Source organism: Triticum aestivum, chromosome 6A (assembly GCF_018294505.1).
Source record: "Triticum aestivum cultivar Chinese Spring chromosome 6A, IWGSC CS RefSeq v2.1, whole genome shotgun sequence".
Taxonomy (NCBI): Eukaryota; Viridiplantae; Streptophyta; class Magnoliopsida; order Poales; family Poaceae; genus Triticum; species Triticum aestivum.
Genome location: NC_057809.1, coordinates 561,170,982 through 561,191,354, shown reverse-complemented (window position 1 = coordinate 561,191,354; position 20,373 = coordinate 561,170,982).

The window sequence follows — 20,373 nt, the reverse complement described above, 5'->3', positions numbered from 1 at the left end:
CGCAATGTTCATGCTTATGTGGATGACATAGTGGTGAAATCCAGAGAGGCGGAAACCTTGATATCTGATCTCAGAGAAACCTTTGACAATCTCCGGGTTTACAAAATGATGCTTAACCCGGAGAAGTGTGTATTTGGTGTGCCTGCAGGCAAGCTTTTGGGATTCTTGGTCTCAAACAGGGGCATCGAGGCTAATCCGGAGAAGATTAAGGCAATCACTTCTTTGGCTAAACCGGCATGTATCAATGATGTTCAGCGATTGGCGGGCCGTGTTGCCGCCTTAAGCCGGTTCATAAGCCGGTTAGGTGAGAAGGCCCTACCGCTGTACCAGCTGATGAAGAAGGCAGACACCTTTGTCTGGAGTAATGCTGCTAATACTGCTTTTGAGGATTTGAAGAGGCAGTTATCCGAGCCGCCAGTTCTTGCAGCTCCCATTGACAAAGAGCCTTTGCTATTATATGTGGCTGCTAATTCACGAGCTGTCAGTGTGGCAATTGTGGTAGAGCGCAAGGAGGCTGGTAAGGAACATCCGGTTCAACGGCCGGTTTATTATGTCAGTGAGGTACTCATCGAGTCAAAACAAAGATATCCTCATTGGCAGAAACTTGTTTACGGGGTGTTCATGGCAAGCCGGAAGCTGAAGCAATACTTCCAAGGTCACCCTATCACTGTAGTGAGTTCTGCCCCTTTGGGAGACATTATTCAGAACAGAGAGGCTATAGGACGAGTCGCCAAGTGGGCCATCGAGCTCGGGCCTCATGGTCTAAAGTACGTACCACGCACTGCCATTAAATCTCAAGCTTTGGTGGATTTCATCAATGACTGGACAGAGCTACAGGCACCTGAGGAGAAGCCCGATAATACTTATTGGACTATTCGCTTTGATGGGTCCAGACAGTTGGAAGGCTCGGGGGCTGGAGTCGTGTTAACTTCCCCTCGAGGTGACAAATTTTGTTATGTGCTCCGGCTTATGTTTCCTTGTACTAACAATGCAGCTGAGTACGAGGCCCTGCTCCATGGTCTCCGGATGGCCAAAGAGATGAACTTGAGCCGGGTAAGATGCTTGGGAGACTCAGACCTTGTGGCTCAACAGGTGTCAGGCAAGTGGGACTCTAAAGATCCCCTTATGGCAGCTTACCGTCGTGAAGTCGATGCTGTGGCTAGGCATTTCAAGGTTTATGCGGTGGAACACATTGATCGAAGGAAGAATGAGGCGGCTGATGCCTTAAGCCTGCTGGGGTCTCAGCGTAAGCCGGTGCCGCCTAACACCTTTCTTGATGTTTTGCATAATCCTTCTGTTAAGTTACTACAGAGGAAGATCTGGCAATACCAGACCCGGAGGCACAACTGGTGGCGGCTCTTCACGTTATCCCGGATTGGACAGTGCCTTATTTGGCTTACATGACCCGGGGAGAGTTTCCTGAAGATGAGACCTTGGCAAGACAAATCGCCTGGCGATCCAAGTCCATGACAATTGTCAATGGCGAGTTACATCACTACAGCGTCACTGGAGCATTTCAACGTTGCGTGTCACCTATAGAGGGTCAGGAGATCCTTCGCGAGATTCATGAAGGCGATTGTGGTCATCACGCCGGCTCAAAATCTCTTGTGGCCAAAGCTTTCCGTCATGGGTTTTATTGGCTGACGGCTCATGCTGATGCAGAAGACCTGGTCAGTAAATGTGACGGATGTCAGAAATCCTCACGACGAGCACATGTGCCGGCTCAGGAATTGAGGATGATTCCAATTACTTGGCCGTTTGCAGTCTGGGGGCTTGATATGGTCGGGCCTTTCAAAAGGTCTAAGGATAAAAAGACGCACCTCTTGGTAGCGGTTGACAAGTTCACAAAGTGGATGGAGGCGGAGCCAGTCAGTAAGTGTGATGCAGCCATGGCGGTCCAGCTTATGGAAAAGGTGATTTTTCGCTTCGGTTTTCCACATAGCATTATAACTGATAATGGCACTAACCTCTCCAAAGGAGCTATGGAAGAGTTCTGTCAACAAGAGCATATCCGGCTTGACGTTTCAGCTGTGGCTCACCCTCAATCCAATGGTCAAGCAGAACGAGCTAATCAAGAAATCTTGAGGGGTATCAAACCCCGGCTCTTGGTCCCCTTGCAGCGGACGCTGGGTTGTTGGGTGGAGGAGTTACCTTCGGTACTTTGGAGCATCAATACTACACCTAACAGATCTACGGGTTACACACCTTTCTTTATGGTGTATGGAGCAGAGGCGGTCCTGCCAAGTGACATCCGTCATGACTCACCCCGTGTGGCGGCTTATGTTGAAGAAGACAATGAAAAAGCTCGGCAAGACGCACTTGACCTGTTAGATGAAGAGCGAGACTTGGCAATAGCCCGCTCGGCGATTTACCAGCAAGACCTGCGCCGCTACCACAGCCGCCGGGTTAGGTCCAGAACCTTTCAGGAAGGCGACTTAGTGCTCCGACTCATCCAGGATCAATCTGACATGCACAAGCTATCCCCTCCTTGGGAAGGACCCTTTGTGGTCAGCAAGAATCTGAACAACGAATCATACTACCTTATCGATGTTCAGGAGCACAAAGACTCACGTAAGTCGGAGGAGGAGACCCGTCGGCCGTGGAATATCGCTCATCTTCGGCCTTATTATACTTGAGCCATCGGCTCTAATGTGTATATACTTATACTATGTATATTACAATAAAGCAGGACCTCTGTCCTTTTTTCCACTCCCAAAAAAGGTTTATGTGTTTTCTTTGTCAGGTGGTGGAGATAACCAAGGAGAAGCGGATCATATCTGAATCTGGCTTTCCTTTGGTCCGGCTTATGATCATATCTGAATCTAGCTGTGATCACTTGGGGGCTTTCTGTTCAAACATAGGTCGTATTCGAACCAAAGAGAACATAGCTGTCGATACCCACTTGATCGGCATACTGCCAAACCCACTTGGGGCTTCTTGATCATATTTGAATCATAGCTTAACCCCTTTGGGTCTAACGTGGATCGTATTCGAATCAGTGTCATTAAACAACTCTTATGGTCACTTGGGGGCTTCCTGTTCAAACATAGGTCGTATTCGAACCAAAGAGAACATAGCTGTCGATACCCACTTGATCGGCATCGTCACAGCCACTGGGGGCTAACAGATCGTATCCGAATCTTAGCTTAACCCCTTTGGAACGGTTCACTGATCGTATTCGAATCACAAACCCTTGAATTTTGTTCATCATATTTTACAAGTATCAACATTGGATATTTTGCCCTCTTGAACATACAATGTAACACATTGTAATCCTCCAGGATTAATATTGGTTACATTAGGTTGTTAAGTACCAGGTGAACTTTTATGTGCTAATTTTCAGGAGTTAAACTTACCCTTAGGGGTTGGCTTATATAAGCCGAAAAGCAGCCGTAAGCATCACAGGGCAATGCAAGACATTTCTGCAAAGGACATAACAGATTCATATAAACTACAAAGTGCATAGTGACGGTGGCTTATGCAAGTATTAAGGGCCATAAGCATGCGCAAAGGCATAGCAAAACTCAAAGTATTTTCTACTCTATTACAAGACTCCCCGAGTCTGAATGATGCGGCATTGTTTTTCTACAATGACATAAGCAGGTGGCGTCTGGCAATCTACTCTTGGGGTTGACTTGAAGCCTCCGGGTTATCCTTCTCCGCCTCTCCGCCGGCTGCTTTGTCCTGGAAGGATGATGAGGCCCAATCAATGCCACTCAAAGCCTCAAACTCAGCTTCATCATCTATTAAACCGGTCGGGTCGACTTCAGGGGCAAAGGTGTGCTTATGGATTGGAGGAATCAAGCTGACATCGTCATAATGCGGCGTGGGGATTCTCCGATTCTCCTTGTCATAACCCGGCTGACACTTGGTGAGGTCAGTGTCGTTTCCAATTTGAGTGGCCACAGGGCGTATATCCTTCACATAGGTAGTGAAATCCTTTTCATCAAATGGAGTGCCATCCTCCTTTAAACTTGGATACCCAAGAGTGATGTCGGCCGGATCTAGCTCTGGTAGCCAGGCTTTGGCCCGACTCAAAGCGGCTATTGCTCCGGCTCTTGCAGATGCTCGTCTTAACTCTTGGATTCGCTGAGGTAGCACAGCAAGCCGCTTCAGCACATCTTGCAGGAGATAGGGAACATCATTTGATAAAGCCACAACGGCCAGAGCACGTTGTGACCCGGTGTAGAGCTGTTCCACCAGAGTATAAACCGCCTTCAGCTTGATCACCATGTTCTGCTGGAGATTTGTGCTCCTGGGGCCTGCGTTATTAAGCATAAGGTGAGCCGGTGGAAACAACTGAAATGGTCATTAAAGGAGTTTTTGTGGTGTTTAAGGTTTAAGTAAGTCACTCACCAAAGATTGATGAGACCATTCGAGATATCTGGCGCTTTAAGACGGACAGTTCGGCTGTTGCTTCCGCAAACGATGCCTCTGCTGTCTCGGCCCGGGTCACTAGTGCAGCCTTTTCATCAGCCCAGGTTTTCTTCTCCGACTCAAAGTTCTTCTTCAACTTCTCTTGTTCAGAGACGCTGAACTCAAACTTGGAGTTGGATTTCTGGATTTCAAGCTCTTGAGCTGCCAGGCGATTCTTTAGTTCAGTAATCTCTGACTCAAAATGATTTATGGTGGCCTCCATTGATGCCGGGTTATAATCAGAATTAATTTAAGATCATATTAAGTCTCAAGCACTTTGCAAGCAAAGGTACTTGACACTTGGGGGCTAATGTATACTGAAGAACTCTCAATTACTACTCCGGTTCATGGAAATTAAGTCCCAAGCACTTTGCAAGAAAAGATGTTTGGCACTTGGGGGCTAATGTGTATCGCAAGTGCTACAACCGGGTTAAATATCTTTTTCCTAAGCCAGATAAGCAGTGCTAGGCAGTTTTCTAAAGTCTACAACATATTTACTTATAAGCAATAGACTTGGGGGCTGGTACAGTAAGTATGGCTAAAGAAAGCTAGCATAAGTCATACCTCAGATTTTTGCTGTATCTGCTTCACCATGTCAATTTCCAGGTCACGGCTGCTATGTACTTGATTGATATAGCCGGAGACGATCTCTCCAATACTCAAATGAGTGTAGTCAGTGACGTACAGCTTGGCCTTTCGGCGTTCTAACAATTCCTCTTTAGCAGAACACTTGGAAAGTACAGTTGGCTGTGCCGGCTCAACAAACTGAGTTTTGAGAATCTCAACTTCCGGATCATCTGCCTTGGCGGGGCTAGGAGCCTCCGGGTTATCAGAATCGTTGAGGGTTTGCTCAGAAGACGGGTCAGAGGAAGATACAGGAACTTCATGAGATGGTTGAGGCGGCGGCTCGTGAGCAGAGGCGTCAGGAGCAGCTGTGCCTAGCTCCGATTCAGTCACAACCGGCTCTTGGGATGGCCTATACTTTTTTGCCTTTTTGCTGGGCTTTACTTGCACACTGTGGGAAAGGTAGACAGGTTAAATACAAAAATATGAGTAAAATAAAGCATAAGGTACAACAAGTTTATATTACCCGGGAGCAGTTTTAAAGGCCGGCATGTTGGACTGCATAGACTCACCGGAGGAAGGGGAAGTATCCTGATAATTGGAGTCAGAGGAATTGAGAGGTTGACGGATTAGACCCGCCAAAGGTAAAAAAGGGTATAAATTAGAGCTAACCTCAGCCCGACGCTTCGGGTGGTGTCAGGCAAGCCGGAGGATAGCTATGCATCCTTGCTAGTCCGGGTCTGCCTCCGCTTTTCAAATTGCTGTTGCTTCAAAAGAAAGTCAGGATCTTGGTAAGCCAAAGGGTGTGAAAATCTTACTTTCCGGGTTATTCTTCGAATTTTCTGACACGGTCGAAGTTCGGAGTCGGAGGAGATTATAATTACCTCTTCTTCGACGGGTTGGCTGTTGCCCGTGTCTCCCTGAAAGAAGGTTAATATCAGTAAAGTAGTGATAAAGGAGAAAGGGAAATTAAAAAGTTACCTCTTCCTCATTATCATCAGTATCATCAAGCTGAAGCAACTCAGAAGCGCTTGGCTTCCTTTTCCTTGAAGTGGTGCGCTTGGCGGTTTTCCTTTTGGCCCTCTTGGCCGCCCTGGCTGTCTTGGCCGCCTCATGATCATATTGGATTTTCCAGAAGTTATCATTTGCCTGTAAAAGGTTATAAAGGGTTATGCGTAAGAATACAATATAACACGGTGAAAAAATAACCCGATGGCTGGAAACTTACTGCAGGGGCCGGGTTCTTCTGGCAAAAAGGTAGTAAGCCGAAAGCGTTACTATTCACTGTGCCCTCTTTCAACAAAGACTGAGTTGTAGCTTCCACTGCGTCATCTGGTAAGTCGTCAGGACTATGACACTGAGGGTCATCTTTCTCGCCTGAATAATTACACATTAAGCCGGGGCGGCGGCTTAACGGAATTATTCTCCAAGCAACCCAGACTCGGACCAGGTCAATGCCATTCCTTAAAAGAGCTTTAATCTTCTTGATCTTGGGGGTGAGTGGCAGACGTTCAATAGCAGTCAACTTATCCGGCAGCGGGTGAGTAGGTTCCAGGCGCAATGCACGAAAGCCGGGCAGCGGGTTTTCACCAGCCGGAGAAGTATCTTGGCAGTAGAACCATGTCTGGTTCCAGTCCTTTGGATGACTCGGCAATTCAGCATAAAGGAACAGGCAGTCTCTCCGCCTTTGGATCGATATGCCACCAAGCTCTAGACTGGTCCCATTGGCCCGCTCATTCTGCCGGTTCAAATAGAACAATTCCCTGAACAAAGGTAGGCTGGGTTCTTCTCCAAGGTAGACCTCACAGAAAACTTGGAAGTTGCAGATATTTGACACGGAATTGGGCCCGATGTCTTGAGGTCTTAAGTCAAAGAAGTGCAAAACGTCTCTAAAGAATTTTGAACCGGGAGGAGCAAATCCCCGGCTCATGTGATCGGTAAAAATAATCACCTCCCCTTCCTTGGGTTGATGTTTCTCTTCAGACGGGTCAGGAGCACGATAAGACATGATATCCTTCTTGGGCAGATGGCCAGACTTTACAAACTCGGATAGTTTGCTCTCTGTAACAATGGATGGGACCTAGTTGCAGGTAATCAGAGGTTTAACAGCTTTGGGTGCCATTGGGCAAATTGAAGCCTACAACAATATAAAGGAAATTTTTCCGGTTCATTGTAACCCGGAGAATAAACATTATTGGGTTATTTACGATGGCGGCTTAAGAAGGGGCCTAATGACATACAGGTAACTGTGTGATAATGTTTAACAGCTGCAGGTATTAAAGATGATTAAGGTTTTCTCAAGTCACCAGAGGCAAGCGGTGCTGATAGCCGGTACTATCTTAAACCGGCTACACGGACTACTATGGCCGAAACAGAGTCAACAGACGCAGTTTTTTGGCTAAGTGTGGAACAAACAGGTTTCCCAAGTTGCAATCATTATTTTGGATCAAACGGTTGCTCTAAAAAGAAAAATTTCTAGACCTAAAACAGGGCAGAGAAGTTCATGCAATCGAAGATGGTTTCCAGACAGAGGAAATGAGATCTGTTTCTATACAAAATAGGCGCAAATAAGTACCATAGCAGTTCTATGTTATTTTTACGATCTAAAAAGTGTGTTGGAAGTGGAAACTAGCAAAACTCGCATCGGGCGGCGAAGAACGCCGACGAACTCAAGACAGTTCCAATGCAGATCTAAGGAAACGAAGAAAAGGAACTCACTGATGCGGATGAACTGCGGAGGGTCGTCGTCGTTTTCTGGTCAAGAGTCAGGTTGATGCAGCGGCCTGAGTCGTTGAAGACGAGGGAGTTCGACAGCGGCGGCGGCGGAGCTCAAGTAGTAGAGAAGGGAGTGCGAGGAGGAAGACAACTGAGGAAAATGGGAAAGACCTAGGTCGCATCCATTTATAAGGAGGGGCCGACCAAGACGGCGCGAAAAACGAGGAGACAGACTATCATTATCCAGCGACCCCGACGCCTCGATTTTCGGGATGGTCAGTAAAGGCAAAGATCCATTGGAGGATATGACGGAATAAAAATATGAGTTTTATTGAAGATGACGTCACGGAGATTAAACCCGGATCCAGATGATGACGTCACAGCGGGTTAAAATCTCCGCACAAAACGGAAGACCGAAGGCCAGTTCATAAGGTTTTTAAAAGATTGACATGAACCGGTTCAAATCAATCTGGGGCCTAATGTTGGGGATATAACTATTTATATAAGCCGCCCAGGAGGAGCCGGGTTACGCAAAGAGAAGCCCATCTGAAGCCCAAGACCAAGACGTGAAGATGGCGGTTCAGTAAAGGGTCTAAAGGCCCACAGGCGATTTATGGCCCATGGCGATAAACCGCCATGAGGGCGTGACTTGTATTGTAAGGTAGAAGTAACTAGTCACCGAGCCGGACACTGTTTATGAGCCGGCCGGGACTCTGTAAGCCGGAGGGCGTCGACCCGTGTATATAAGGGGATGACCCGCTGGCGGCTTAGGGCAAGAGACAACAAATCGAGAACCGGGCATAGTGTATCTCGCTCCCCGGTCATCGAAACCTCAAGCAATACCAACCCAACTAGACGTAGGCCTTCCTTCACCGCAAGGGGCTGAACTAGTACAAAACCTCGCGTGTCCTTTGTCCCGATTAACCCCTTTAAGCTTCCTAGTTGCGATGGCTCCACGATTAAGTCCTTGCAAGAGGACATCTGCCGTGACAATTCCACGACAAAGGTGAAAACCCTTTTCTCCAAAGAAGTCGAAAACTAAGAAAATTATTAATAAATTAAAATGTTGGTTTTCTCGGTAGTCCATAATAAAGCCCTTGTAAAATGGTTTCCAATTGAGTTTTGCAGGCACTACCAAGAAATTATTAAAGGGTATGTTAAAAGAATCTTTTGTTGTGCTTAAGGAAACTGCATGTTAAAAGATCAATGATACTATCATTAAGCTCCCAAAAGTGGATGGGGTTGAGTTTATAAAAAAGTTTAGGTATGTGTGTTTTCTTAATGCCAGCCTTAAGCTAGTAACTAAAGGGGCAAATACTAGGATGGAAGTATGCGTTCAGATTATCGATGATACTACACAAGTAGCCTTCTTGAAAGGAAGGTACATTGGGGAAGGTGTTCTAATTATGAATGAAATCATGCATGATGTCTATTGAAAAATATATTTGATGCTTTGTTTAAAGCAGATTATGATAATTTCTTACAAAAAAATCTTTCAAGAAAAAGGTTCCTCTGATAAAGTAAGTGATATAATACTGAGTTTAATGGTTGATGGTGAAGTGTCTGTCAAAGTGAGTGATGAGTAGGCCCATATCTTATAAGGAAGTATGGCATGGAGATCACATGTCCCCACTCCTTTTTAATATAGCAATATATGCTCTGTTCTTTTTGATTACCAAAGCTCAAATTGATGGTATTCTAGTACAAATGGAAACTCATCAACGACTAGGAGGCATTGCTATCCCTCAATACGTAGTTGGCACACTCTCCCCGCCGGAGGATGGTCAGGAGAGTTATATAAATTTGGATTTTATTCTATGTTTATTAGAGAAAATGTATGAGTTCACTATCAATTTGGAAAGACAAACGCAGACTAAGGCATAGCCTAGTGGTGGAAACGAGCCGATGCCTTCACACCCACACAAGTTCAAAGCATGGTACTTGCAGTTTGGATTTGTTGCACCAATTATACTGTAGGAGCCTCCCTGCTTATAGTTTTTCTGTCAAAAAAGGGAAGTCAAACATGATCACTTTCAATATGTTTTTTTTCCTGCAAGTTGGAATCCCCTCCCATTTCTTGTTTTGACATCCCTATAGATTCTAATGACTTTGAATGATGCCTACTTAGAATATAAGATGGAAAATAAGCTAGGATGTAGGCATGGCAAGTTACTTTTTTTGGGACGTAGATCTATCCTTTTAAACCCACATCTTGGCAAAAAGCCAGTCTACGTGATGTATTTTCATGGACTACCTAAAGTAGTGCAAAAGATACAGTTTATCTAGGAAAAGGATTCTATGTCAAGAAAATATAGAGTGTAGAAACATGCACTTAGTTAACTGGGCCACAATTTGTAGGCCAAAAATACTAGGGGGCGTAGGTGTCCTGCATCTTAAGCTTGTGAACATAAGCTTATTAGGTAATTGGTTGTGAGGACTGAAGAATGGAAGAGGAGTGTGGTAAGATGTTCTTAAGAAACCTTATCTTACTCAAGCAAAAGCTAACGCGAGTCACTCCAAGTTATGACCAAAGCTTATGGACGTCAAACACATTTTCTATTCTTTTTGTAAAATAAAAATGGGGGTGGCAAAATGACCATGTTTATGGAAGATAGGTGGACTGGAAAAGAACTCGCTGCCTGTGCTTTCCCTAGACTATATTCCATTACTTTTTCCCATTTCATATTATCCTGAGTAAAAGGTATGAATTGACTAAGTCTTACAAGATTGATTTAGGAGGAGTACATAGACATTATCAACATGCTTGATCAAATAATCAGTAAGGTGAGTTGGTGGAGGATCCTGATTCCTAGGTAATATTCTTGCACCAAAATGGAATTTTAGCGTTAGATTTTTTTTATATGTGCTTCACTGTATGCTTCTTGCCTCCCCATAAAAGAAACTGTGGAAATAAAAAAATTCCACCAGGATTAAAGTCTTTTGTTGACTTTTGCTTCATATATAAGCATTCTAATCAGAGACATCCTAAATCATAGGGGTGGGAATGTTGCTGAACAATGTTTATTTTGTTTTTTGTGACAAAAGTATTGATCGCCTCTTCTGTTCATGTCATACTACACAATACATTGGGTGGGTAGGGGGTAGGGTATGGCCTGCCTTCGATTTTTTTTCCAGTGTTTGGGCTAGCCTTTCTCATTTCAGTGACTCATGGTCTCGTGAGATTAAATGTGATATGAGAAGATGGTTTCACTAGGATATGCTTGTTTTCATGGGATTTTTTCATCTGATCCAACAGGCAACAGCCATTGTTCATAGCATTTGCTACTGGATTCTCTTCCTTCGTCAGACTGTGAAAAACAAATAACCGGAAGGTTCTCAAAGTAGGATCCAGAAGACTCAGGGAGGTGGCTGAGAAGGTGTTTGATCGAGCAAAAATATGGGCTCCTATGCTCATGTTTTCTCTTTCCTTGAATTGCTCTGCCTTTTTTTTGAAAAGGAGAAAGACCCTGGCCTCTGCATCTGGGTGATACATGTAGCTATATTGCTCTGGCTTCCTACCTATAATCCTGCCTTGGAGTTGTTAGTTGGCTATGCATGTTTTTTACTGCTTAGCGCACTATGTGTGTTTCCCTTCCTCTCCTAGCATAGTGATCGCCATGGGCGGTGTTGGTGACCAGTCAGAAAAAGCAGGAGTACTAACCTTCTTTAGTCCTTGCATGGCAGAATTCCTTTGGTTTAGCTTTTCATTCCTATAAGGGTGAAAACCCTCTTCTCAAAAGATGTAGAAAACAAATGAAAATCCGGCCGCATTATATAAGAGAAACTGAGAAAGGCAACGAACGGACATACTTCACGCCATCAGGTGGGCTCGATAAGGAAGACCGAAACAACTACACATACAATGTGAGTACAACGAGTGATCAGATGGTGCCCTGTAATTTGCTCCAATGCATGAATGGTTTGAAGAGTAGTGTCGGGAGAAAATCGGACTGAAAATATTGTACGTATGGCATCGTTCAAGGAAGATAGATAGGATCACACACACGTACAATTTCTATGCCGGTTCAATTTGAGCAACATATATACATGCATGATTTGCTCATGCATGCATCCAGAGTGTTGATGGTCCTGATCCGTGCATGAAATATGTTGGCTGGATATAGCTATGCATGAGGTCGTACGTACAACGTACTCTGATCCACTCTCTACGTACATAGTACATTGCAAGGTCAATTAAGCGTCCTTAATTAGCAACAAACGAGCTAGCTAGAGCTAGTATGGACCCGTAGACACATCCAGTCCACAAATCCAATGATTTTCAACAAATGATTGCATGCGATTCACATGACATGGTCCCAAATCCCCGATCCACGAAGACGGAAGGCTAGCCATGTATACATACGTGAGACCGGCCGTACGTTACGTACTACCGATCGCAAGGTCAATTAGCTGGCCATGCATGCAAGCCCTTAACTCTGCCCAGCTCATCCTGGGTTTCATCAGCCCTCCCCTCCTGTTCGGTCGATCCAACGATGGATGAACGATGGAGCTGCTGATTATAACTACTGGCACCTACCCGATCGTCCTCGATCGACCCAGGCCAAAGCTTAATTGCAAAGGCGCGCAGTAGCCCTAGTTGGCCTGGTCCATGTGATTGATTACCCCATGATGCTATGCTAGCTAGCCAGCCGCGGTGTGGCTTGAGGTGGTACTACGATTGCGTTAATGGTGTGTGTGCTGCTGCATGCAGTCGACGAGTGCGCGCAGCTGCTAGTGCTAGCTCTGCAACGTGGTGGCGAATTCAGTCGGTACTGGTGGCGCACGGTCGTCGGCAGTCGGAAAACAACCGTGAACAATGTTTTGAATGGTGAAAAAGAATGAGATGGGATAATTAGAGCTAGCTGCGCCTTGAAGGCGTCGCATGTGCGGGCGATCGATGCTGCCTCGACATTACTCGACTATGACCATCATATCAACGAGTACCAGTCCTCGGCGCCTAAGCTGTCCAGATCCATCTTCAGGTGAACCTCTCCACTTTTGTTGTGCTAGCGAAACCTTGGTCAACATGGCATTGGCAGGGGTAATATCGACGAACTGGGAAGAAATCCATCGTCCTGCCCAGTTCATTGATATTACTTCTGTTATAGTACTTCCTCCGGTCCTTTTTACTCTGCATATTAGGTTTGTCCGAAATCAATCTCATCCAACTTTGACCAAATTTATATAAAAAATTATAGACATTCACATAACAACACCAATATCATTAGATTCATCTTGAAATATATTTTCATATTATATTTATTAGATATTATAGATACGAATAATTTTTAATATAAATTTGGTCAAACTTAGCAAAGTTTGATTTTCGGCAAAACCAATGTGCAGAGTAAAAAGGACCGGAGGGAGTATTATATACTGGCAAGGTTTTGCTCACACAATAGAAGAGTGGAGCTCCACATGCATGAAGCTGCATATAGACAGCGTAGCTGCTCGAGGACAACGGCGGGCCAAGTTCGTCGAGGATTGATAGTTGAAGTGGGAGACGATGACGACACATGGAAACGACGACTTCTCCTAATTAATATAGTTATTAGATGATCTTAGATCCGTTAAGAAATACTACCTCTGCTCACTAATGTAGGAGTTAAGAAATACTACCTCTGCTCACTAATGTAGGACGTTTTTGCAGCTCAATTTAAACTACCAAAACGCCATACATTAGTGAACAGAGTGTGTAACTGATAACGCGTTGATCCTAGTAAACAGAGACATTCATGGTTTAATATGGGGGACCATCTGTTACCTAAGTCATGCACTGGGCCTTGTGAATCCATTAAGAATAGAGTTGGTTCAGTTTACAAGGAAAACCGGGTTCAATTTTTTTACATAGATCAGCTAATTACAAGAAACCCGAAGAAAAAACCACCTACCCAGCGACCGCACTATCTAGCTTAACTAGGTCTAGAGCGCCTCCAAACAGAACTAACATAGCAAAGAGAGAAAACAAATTGCTTCCTCATCACTAGAAAGAGAAGCTAGAACCTATGGGAAGCAGGTATGGGCCTCTCTTAGACCACTGAAGATGATAAGCCACCACGATCTTCATCGGTGAAATTCAAAACCATAGCAACACGCAAGGATGATGCCCTCCTATGGAAATGCCAATGTTGGCGGCTCGTGCGGCAATCGATGGTTCATACACAAAATACAACGCCTCTATGTTGGGAACAAAGTTGAAGATGCCACCGTTGTCTGATTCAATTAGCTAGGTCTAGGTTTTCATCGGGTGTAAGGGACCTTGAGGGATGATGAGTGTGTCAAGGATCCACAACAACTCCACCAAGGAGGGAGCAATGCACAAGACTGTCATTGTCACTGATATCGACAAATTTGGGCAAGATTTTTTTGTGAAAATCCCGATGGGCCAAGCGGACAAGCACCACAATTAGGACATCCCGATGAGCCAAGCGGTCGGCGGTCCAAATCGGCCATTTTGAGAAATGAGCCATGCGAATAGCTTGTATTTAGGAGGTGCCCAAGGCTTTCAAACAACGGGTTTGTGGATGGTTGACATGATTCTGGCGAATTTGGCCCGATGAGTGAATGCAACGGAGTAGCACGAGTTGGTTGTGAGCTTCCAAACAATTGAGTACCCAACATCCTCTTGTAGATTAAATTAATGTGCTGCAAGAGCTCCCAAAGATAGGAAAATTGATCGATGTGGTCAAGCGTCATTGCCATCAAAAGTGTCAATTTGGTTAACACAACTGTTGTTGATCAGAGCAAGCTTGACATTCATAATGTTTTCACTCGAAGCCGCGTGAATAGGAGGGGCAATGTGCATGGGTTTACTTTAACATATGATAAAGATAGACCCGGGGGGGGGGGGGCATAGTTTTCACTAGAGGTTTCTCTCTTGAATAAAAGCATACGATGGGTAGACAAATTACTTTTGGGCAATTGATAGAAAAAACATAGTTATGACGATATTCAAGGCAATGATAATGTATATAGGCATCACGTCCGAGACAAGTAGACTGACTCATGTCTGCATCTACTACTAATACTCCACACATCGACCGCTATCCAACATGCATTTAGAGCATTAAGTTCATAAAGAATGGAGTAACGCCTTAAGCAAGATGACATGATGTAGACAAAGTAAACCCAATCAATATAAACAAACCCCGTCTTTTTATTGTTAATGGCAACGATACAAAAACGTTTCATGTCCCTTCCTGTCACTAGGATTGAGCAACGCAAGATTGAAACCATCACAAAGCACCTCTCCCATTGCAAGATAAATCAATCTAGTTGGCAAAACCAAATGGATAGATCGAAGAGAAATAGAAAGTTATAACAATCGTGCATAAAAGAGTTCACAGAAGACTCAAATAGTATTCATGAATAATCTGATCATAAATCCACAATTCATCGGATCCCAACAAACACACCGCAAAAGAAGATTACATCGAATAAAACTCCAAGAACATCATGGAGAACATTGTATTGAAAATCAAAGAGAGAGAGGAAGCCATCTAGCTACTAGCTATGGACTCGTAGGTATGTGGTAAACTACTCATGCACCATCAGAAGTGCAACAAGGATGATGTAGAAGCCCTCCGTGGTCGATTCCCCCTCCGGCAGAGTACTAGAGAAGGCCTCCAGATGGGATGTCGAAGGAATAGAAACTTGCGGCGGCAGAAAAAGTGTTTTGGGTGGCTCTCTGATGTATTGAGAATATTTGGGAATTTATAGAAGTGGAATTAGGTCAAGAGGTGCCACGAGGGCCCCACAAGCCTGGGGTGCGTTCATGGGGATCTCGCTCTGGAGAAAGAAAGATTGGAGTTGGAACAAATAAATTTAGTGCATGCAATGATGGATTATTTGTGGGAGTTGGATGTAAAGAAACGAACGCAAATTCTCACCTTTTGGTGGCTCTGGTGGAGTGCAAGGAATAAACAGCATAAAGGGGAGCTTGGGAGGTCAGCTGGCACTGTGGCAAAGAGTACACACATCACTGTAATAGAGTGTATGCAGGTTTACTTCCCAGCGGTGAAGAAATATTGTGCAGATAAGTGGGCACCGCCAGCGGATGAATTGGTGAAGATAAATGCTGAGGAATCAATTGTTCCTAGAGAAGATCATGCTGGCTGGGGTGTTGTGGCGAGGGACTCGGCCGGCTGTGTTATCGTTGCGCGAGCTGGGAGGCAGGTTAATGTGCCTGATGTCTTTGCTGCTGAAGTTTATGCCTTGGCGAATGCTATTTCGCTGGCTGCTGATTTGGGAGTCCTACGAGTGGTCTTCGAGACGGATTCCCAACTGTTGGCTGAGGGAATAGATGTCAGCAAGGTCGACTCGTCGCCATATGCAGCTGTCATTGAGGATATGAAGTACCAGCTTAAATTGTGGTTCTCCAAATATGTAATAAGTGTATGCCGTCGTAGAGCAAATTACATAGTGTAGGAATTAGCCAACATTGGTAATTTGTTCTGAAGGAAATATGCCCTAAAGGCAATAATAAAGTTGTTATTTATATTTCCTTATATCATGATAAATGTCTATTATTCATGCTAGAATTGTATTAACCGGAAACTTAGTACATGTGTGAATACATAGACAAACAGAGTGTCCCTAGTATGCCTCTACTTGACTAGCTCGTTAATCAAAGATGGTTAAGTTTCCTAGCCATGGATATGTGTTGTCATTTGATGAACGGGATCACATCATTAGAGAATGATGTGATGGACTAGACCCATCCGTTAGCTTAGCACTATGATCATTTAGTTTATTGACATTGCTTTCTCCATGACTTATACACGTTCCTATGACTATGAGATTATGCAACTTCCGAATACTGAAAGAACACTTAGTGTGCTATCAAACGTCACAACGTAACTGGGTGACTATAAAGATGCTCTACAGGTGTCTCCGATGGTGTTTGTTGAGTTGACATAGAGCGAGATTAGGATTTGTCACTCCAATTGTCGGAGAGGTATCTCTGGGCCCTCACGGTAATGCACATCACTATAAGCCATGCAAGCAATGTGACTAATAAGTTAGTTGCGGGATGTTGCATTATGGAACGAGTAAAAAGACTTGCCGGTAACGAGATTGAACTAGGTATTGAGATACCGACGATCGAATCTCGGACAAGTAGCATACCGATGACAAAGGGAACAACGTATGTTGTTATGCAGTTTGACCGATAAAGATCTTTGTAAAATATGTAGGAACCAATATGAGCATCCAGGTTCCTCTATTGGTTATTGACCAGAAGTGAGTCTCGGTCATGTCTACATAGTTCTCGAACCCATAGGGTCCGCACGCTTAACGTTCAATGACGATCGGTATTATGAGTTTATGTGTTTTGATGTACCGAAGGTAGTTCAGAGTCCCGGATGTGATCACGGACATGACGAGGAGTCTCGAAATGGTCGAGATATAAAGATCAATATATTGGAAGGCTATGTTTGGACATCGGAATGGTTCCGGATGAGTTCAGGCATTTACCGGAGTACCGGGGGTTACCGGAATCCCTCGGGGAGTCAATGGGCCTTATTGGGCCTTAGTGGGAGAGAGGAGGAGGCGGCCAGGTGGAGGGCTGCTACCTCTTGAGCACTGCGTTGGTTTTCCCTTGAAGAGGAAATGGTGATGCAGCAAAGTAGCGTAAGTATTTTCCTCGGTTTTTGAGAACCAAGGTATCAATCCAGGAGACTACACGAAGTCGCTCGTACCTACACAAACAAATAAGAACCTCGCAACCACTTCATGGTCACTTACGAGAGTGAGATCTGATAGAGATAATAATAATAATAATAATAATAATAATAATAATAATAATAATAATAATAATAATAATAATAATAAGATAAATATTTTTCGTACTTATATGACATAGATTGAAAGTAAAGATTGCGAAGTAAAATAAATTGGAAACTTATATGATGGAAAATAGACCTGGGTCCATAGGCTTCACTAGTCGCTTCTCTCAAGATAGCATAAGTATTACGGTGGGTGAACAAATAACTGTCGAGCAATTGATAGAAGAGTGCACAATTATGAGAATATCTAGGCATGATCATGTATATAGGCATCACGTCCACGACAAGTAGACCGAAATGATTCTGCATCTACTACTATTACTCCCCACATCGACCACTATCCAGCATGCATCTAGAGTATTAAGTTCATAAGAACAGAGTAACACATTAGGCAAGATGACATGATGTAGAGGGATAAACTCAAGCAATATGATATAAAATCCATCTTTTTATCCTCGATGGCAACAATACAATACGTGCCTTGCTGCCCCTGCTTTCACTGGGAAAGGACACCGCAAGATTGAACCCAAAGCTAAGCACTTCTCCCATTGCAAGAAAGATCAATCTAGTAGGCCAAACTAAACTAATAATTCGAAGAGACTTGCAAAGATAACTTAATCATACATAAAAGATTTCAGAGAAGAATCAAATATTGTTCATAGATAAACTTGATCATAAACCCACAATTCATCGGATCTCGACAAACACACCGCAAAAAGAGTTACATCGAATAGATCTCCAAGAAGATCGAGGAGAACATTGTATTGAGATCCACAGAGAGAGAAGAAGCCATCTAGCTAATAACTATGGACCCGAAGGTCTAAAGTGAACTACTCACACATCACCGGAGAGGCCATGGAGTTGATGTAGAGGCCCTCCGTGATCGATTCCCCCTCCGACGGAGCTCCAGAAAAGGCCCCAAGATGGGATCTCTTGGGTACAGAAGGTTGCGGCGGTGGAAATAGGGTTTCGCGCTATTCGTCACCCCGGGTGAGTAATAGTTATTCTTCACCCCCCTCTATTTTACCATCAATGCCCCGTAATTTTACGTTCCATAAGTTTTGTCTTATTTCCGACGTAAAAAGATATCGTAAGAAAATATATAATCGTTGTAAAAAATATTTTATGTTATGTAAAATTACAAACGTAAAAACATAGTGTAAAATACACATAAACTGCAAATTTTCTTGTCTTGTGACCTATATTTTTATTTTCTTATGCCAAATTTTATGTAGTGAATCAATAGGAATGTAACTATTTAAATTGCAAACGTAATTTAATTATGAAATGATTGTAAGATTACCTAGGGTGAAAAATAATTTATTCTGCACCCTGGGTAATAAATAGTAACACTATATATATATATAGGAGGAAGAAGTAGGTCGACGGAGCCACGAGGGGCCCACGAGGGTGGAGGGCGTGCCCAGGGGGGTAGGCGCGCCCCCTGCCTCGTGGCCTCCTCGTTGATTGCTTGACGTCCACTCCAAGTCCTCTGGATCACGTTTGTTCCAAAAATAACTCTCCTGAAGGTTTCATTCCGTTTGTATTCTGTTTGGGTTAGTAGGTTAGTCCCAAAAATAATATACAAGTGTAAAATAAAGCCCATAAACATCCAAAATAGATAATATAATAGCATGGAACAATCAAAAATTATAGATACGTTGGAGACGTATCAAGCATCCCCAAGCTTAATTCCTGCCCATCCTCGAGTAGGTAAATGATAAAAAGAATTTTTGATGTGGAATGCTACCTAGAATAATTCTCAATGTAATTTTCTTTATTGTGGCATGAATTTTCAGATCCGAAAGATTCAAGACAAAAGTTTAATATTGACATAAAAATAATAATACTTCAAGCATACTAACAAAGCAATTATGTCTTCTCAAAATAACATGGCCAAAGAAAGTTATCCCTACAAAATCATATAGTCTGGCTATGCTCTATCTTCACCGCACAAAATATTTAAATCATGCACAACCCCGATGACAAGCCAAGCAATTGTTTCATACTTTTGGTGTTCTCAAACTTTTTCAATCTTCACGCAATACATGAGCGTGAGCCATGGACATAGCACTATAGGTGGAATAGAATGGTGGTTGTGGAGAAGACAAAAAGGAGAAGATAGTCTCACATCAACTAGGCGTATCAACGGGCTATGGAGATGCCCATCAATAGATATCAATGTGGGTGAGTATGGATTGCCATGCAATGGATGCACTAGAGCTATAAGTGTATGAAAGCTCAACAAAAGAAACTAAGTGGGTGTGCATCTAACTTGCTTGCTCACAAAGACCTAGGGAATTTGAGGAAGCCCATCATTGAAATATACAAGCCAAGTTCTTTAATATAAAATTCTCACTAGTATATGAAAGTGATAACATAGGAGACCCTCTATCATGAAGATCATGGTGCTACTTTGAAGCACAAGTGTGGAAAAAGGATAGTAACATTGTCCCTTCTCTCTTTTTCTCTCATTTTTCATTTTTCATTTTTTATTTGGGCCTTTTCTCTTTGTTTTGGCCTCTTTTATTTCTTCTTCTTTTCTCGTCTGGAGTCTCATCCCTACTTGTGGGGGAATCATAGTCTCCATCATCCTTTCCTCACTTGGGACAATGCTCTAATAATGATGATCATCACACTTTTATTTACTTACAACTCAAGAATTACAACTCAATACTTAGAATAAAACATGACTCTATGTGAATGCCTCCGGCGGTGTACCGGGATATGCAATGACTCATGAGTGACATGTATGAAAGAATTATGAACGGTGGCTTTGCCACAAATACGATGTCAACTACATGATCATGCGAAGTAATATGACAATGATGAAGTGTGTCATAATAACGGAACGGTGGAAAGTTGCGTGGCAATATATCTCGGAATAGCTATG